Source organism: Corythoichthys intestinalis, unplaced genomic scaffold (genome assembly GCF_030265065.1).
Source record: "Corythoichthys intestinalis isolate RoL2023-P3 unplaced genomic scaffold, ASM3026506v1 HiC_scaffold_24, whole genome shotgun sequence".
Lineage (NCBI taxonomy): Eukaryota > Metazoa > Chordata > Actinopteri > Syngnathiformes > Syngnathidae > Corythoichthys > Corythoichthys intestinalis.
In genome coordinates this window covers 8,273,860-8,278,493 of record NW_026651593.1, presented here as the reverse complement: position 1 = coordinate 8,278,493, position 4,634 = coordinate 8,273,860, and the positions used below count along the sequence as shown (strand labels likewise).

Here is a 4,634-nt window from a genome sequence, read left to right as displayed (position 1 = left end):
TTTGAGCGCAATCCTCAAACTTAGGTCAAAAAAGCCATTTAAGCCTTTTCACAGTGAGATCTATGCGATATGGCCGAGAAATGTAATTTTGATGTTAACTCCCAAACCGCTGCGCAGAAGTCAACCAAACTTCACCCAATAGTGTATTGTATCACAATCTAGTAGTTACATTTGAAAATTTTGTTCTAGGACATTTTGTTTGAACGCAATCATCAAACTTAATTAAAAAAGTCATTTAAGCCTTTTCACAGTGAGATCTATGCGATATGGCCGAGAAATGTAATTTTGATGTTAACTCCCAAACCGCTGCGCAGAAGTCAACCAAACTTCACCCATTAGTGTATTGTATCACAATCTAGTAGTTACATGTGGAAATTTGGTTATTGGACATTTGATTTGAGCGCAATCCTCAAACTTAGGTCAAAAAAGCCATTTAAGCCTTTTCACAGTGAGATCTATGCGATATGGCCGAGAAATGTAATTTTGATGTTAACTCCCAAACCGCTGCGCAGAAGTCAACCAAACTTCACCTATTAGTGTATTGTATCACAATCTAGTAGTTACATGTGGAAATTTGGTTCTAGGACATTTGATTTGAGCGCAATCCTCAAACTTAGGTCAAAAAAGCCATTTAAGCCTTTTCACAGTGAGATCTATGCGATATGGCCGAGAAATGTAATTTTGATGTTAACTCCCAAACCAGAAGTCAACCAAACTTCACCTATTAGTGTATTGTATCACAATCTAGTAGTTACATGTGGAAATTTGGTTCTAGGACATTTTGTTTGAGCGCAATCATTAACCCCTTAATGCCTGAATTTTTTTCCAATAATAAAAAAAATAATTGGGGTGTGTTTTTACTTTCAAATAGATGCTAAATTAAATTGAAAGTGTTAATTTGAATAAAGCCCATAAAATAGTCATACATTTAGGTATGATGCCGATTAGCGACAACAGGCAATAAAGGAAAACAAATGGCAAAAAAGGCACATACCCATCTCAGGTCTGAACACACTTTTATCGCAACATCTTTTTTCACTGCTTGTGAAATTCTGAAAAACAATTATTGTTTTTGTTTAAACACAGATGTACATCACATTTTTAATCAGACTAGAAGACATATGATGTAGATAAATAAATAAAAGATGATTTTTATCATAACAGACAGGGCACTGGCAAATGTGCTGGCAACAATCACCCCTCTATTGTCAAACCATTTGACTGCTCTTATGCAGACATTGTCCACAAGAGCCTCTTGCTCTTCAAATGTCCCTCTTCGCTTCTTCTTCATCTATGAGTCTGCACTGAAACAGCACCCACGCAGGCGATTGTGCTGCACGGTCCCAAGTGCAGGTATGCCCTTTTTTGCAAGAGCAACAAACAGATCTACAGATGAGAACCAGTTATCAAAGAACAGCAGGATGAATGACTTGTGCAAGCTTGAGCACAATGTTACCACTGGCTCCTATGTCTGGTTGGCCTGGTACCGGATCTATTTTCCCTGTGAATATGTCAAATGAGTGCACCAGACCTCTTATGTCGCACAGTACAAAAATCTTGTATCCCAATTTGTATGGCTTTTTTTTTTATATATTGCTTTAGGCTCGATCTGCCCTTGATGTAGCTCTTGAAGGTCTTGCAGGTGCAGCACTGGTGGTTGGAGGTGGATGAGGCGGATCATCATCATCTTCCTCACTGCTGCTAATGTCCACTGTAGAGTCATTGCTGCTGCTTTCATCACCTGGTGCAGAAAATAATAAATCACTTTAGGAAACACCAAACATTTTTATCTTTTCAGTGTGTTCACGTAGTTACATCCATAGATGTCAAACAAGCTCAAACTTGACACAAAATCACCTTCACTTGCTTTATTAGGATTGTACTCCTCATCGCTGCCCTCACTCTCACTGAGAGCACTCTCAACAGGAGGTGGTTTGGCCCGGTGTGCTAGCTTTGCGTAAAAAGCTGCTGCATTCATTTGTATTTCTGCAGAAAAATAAGGTAAAGAAATTACTGTTATAATTTCAAAACAAAATGTGTTGAAAACCATCAACATACATACATTTGCTTCTGTTTGGTAGTTATCAGCTCATGCTGTGTTCATTTTTCATTATATAGAAATAAGAAAAATAAATCAATAGCAATGACATTGTTTATGCAACACGTTATGTTTATTATGTCTACAGATGACAACAAGTGTGGCAATGTCTGAATAAAACGTGTCTAAAAGTGGAACGACATGGAGGCACCCGTGTGCACCATTGCATATAAAGGATGCGTTCATTTATTTGTTCTACAGAAAAATAGTAACCACAAATGCCCTTTTTTATGCAACACATTACTTTTGTAATGTTTACAGATGATAACGAGAGTGATAGTTTATAGATAAAACGCGTGCGAGTGTTGCAAACCTTCGACAAACAACGCATTTACGTTTGCGGGGTGGCGGGGGAGGGGGGAGGTGCTTTTCCGATGATGCCGGCTGTAGCGATAGCGCTACAAACCAAAATCGTCATAGAGCTTCAAAAATACTCATCATAGAAACTCTATCTCATCGTGTTAGCAACACAAGTACACAATAAGACGGTACATATTTTTTTATTTTAGCTGACTTACCTTGAATTGAATGAATTAGTCAAGTTGGTGCGCAGGACTTCGACGTGGCTTTCATCTTGAATATCACGGTCCGGAAAAGGAAGCGGTGTTGTCTCTGGTCGGACACGACTGAAACTAATGCTTGAAAAAGGTTCCTAGGCATGTGTTTGACATTAATGTACCGGCAGTGAACAAAGGCAGACGATATTTTGGCCGCTTTCAAAGCGGGAACGGTATGATGCCGAATCGCGACATTCGGCGTTAAGGGGTTAAACTTAATTAAAAAAGTCATTTAAGCCTTTTCACAGTGAGATCTATGCGATATGGCCGAGAAATGTAATTTTGATGTTAACTCCCAAACCGCTGCGCAGAAGTCAACCAAACTTCACCCAATAGTGTATTGTATCACATTCTTGTAGTTACATTTGAAAATTTCGTTCTAGGACATTTGGTTTGAGCGCAATCATTAAACTTAGGTCAAAAAAGCCATTTAAGCCTTTTCACAGTGAGATCTATGCGATATGGCCGAGAAATGTAATTTTGATGTTAACTCCCAAACCGCTGCGCAGAAGTAAACCAAACTTCACCCATTAGTGTATTGTATCACAATCTAGTAGTTACATGTGGAAATTAGGTTCTAGGACATTTGATTTGAGCGCAATCCTCAAACTTAGGTCAAAAAAGCCATTTAAGCCTTTTCACAGTGAGATCTATGCGATATGGCCGAGAAATGTAATTTTGATGTTAACTCCCAAACCGCTGCGCAGAAGTCAACCAAACTTCACCCAATAGTGTATTGTATCACAATCTAGTAGTTACATTTGAAAATTTTGTTCTAGGACATTTTGTTTGAGCGCAATCATTAAACTTAATTAAAAAAGTCATTTAAGCCTTTTCACAGTGAGATCTATGCGATATGGCCGAGAAATGTAATTTTGATGTTAACTCCCAAACCGCTGCGCAGAAGTCAACCAAACTTCACCCATTAGTGTATTGTATCATAATCTAGTAATTACATGTGGAAATTTGGTTCTAGGACATTTGATTTGAGCGCAATCCTCAAACTTAGGTCAAAAAAGCCATTTAAGCCTTTTCACAGTGAGATCTATGCGATATGGCCGAGAAATGTAATTTTGATGTTAACTCCCAAACCGCTGCGCAGAAGTCAACCAAACTTCACCCAATAGTGTATTGTATCACAATCTAGTAGTTACATTTGAAAATTTTGTTCTAGGACATTTTTTTTGAACGCAATCATCAAACTTAATTAAAAAAGTCATTTAAGCCTTTTCACAGTGAGATCTATGCGATATGGCCGAGAAATGTAATTTTGATGTTAACTCCCAAACCGCTGCGCAGAAGTCAACCAAACTTCACCCATTAGTGTATTGTATCACAATCTAGTAGTTACATGTGGAAATTTGGTTATTGGACATTTGATTTGAGCGCAATCCTCAAACTTAGGTCAAAAAAGCCATTTAAGCCTTTTCACAGTGAGATCTATGCGATATGGCCGAGAAATGTAATTTTGATGTTAACTCCCAAACCGCTGCGCAGAAGTCAACCAAACTTCACCTATTAGTGTATTGTATCACAATCTAGTAGTTACATGTGGAAATTTGGTTCTAGGACATTTGATTTGAGCGCAATCCTCAAACTTAGGTCAAAAAAGCCATTTAAGCCTTTTCACAGTGAGATCTATGCGATATGGCCGAGAAATGTAATTTTGATGTTAACTCCCAAACCGCTGCGCAGAAGTCAACCAAACTTCACTTATTAGTGTATTGTATCACAATCTAGTAGTTACATGTGGAAATTTGGTTCTAGGACATTTGATTTGAGCGCAATCCTCAAACTTAGGTCAAAAAAGCCATTTAAGCCTTTTCACAGTGAGATCTATGCGATATGGCCGAGAAATGTAATTTTGATGTTAACTCCCAAACCGCTGCGCAGAAGTCAACCAAACTTCACCCAATAGTGTATTGTATCACATTCTAGTAGTTACATTTGAAAATTTCGTTCTAGGACATTTGGTTTGA

At 38.2% G+C, this 4,634-nt stretch overlaps 1 long non-coding RNA gene across 1 annotated transcript; it reads right to left on the bottom strand.

Moving 5' to 3' along the window:
• Positions 1-999: 999 nt before the first annotated feature.
• LOC130911287 (uncharacterized) lies at positions 1,000-2,861 on the bottom strand. Its single transcript, XR_009062000.1, has 3 exons — positions 2,617-2,861; positions 1,858-1,986; positions 1,000-1,741 (listed from the first exon to the last, which is right to left on the bottom strand). It is a non-coding gene; the product is annotated as an uncharacterized LOC130911287 (long non-coding RNA).
• Positions 2,862-4,634: the final 1,773 nt, after the last annotated feature.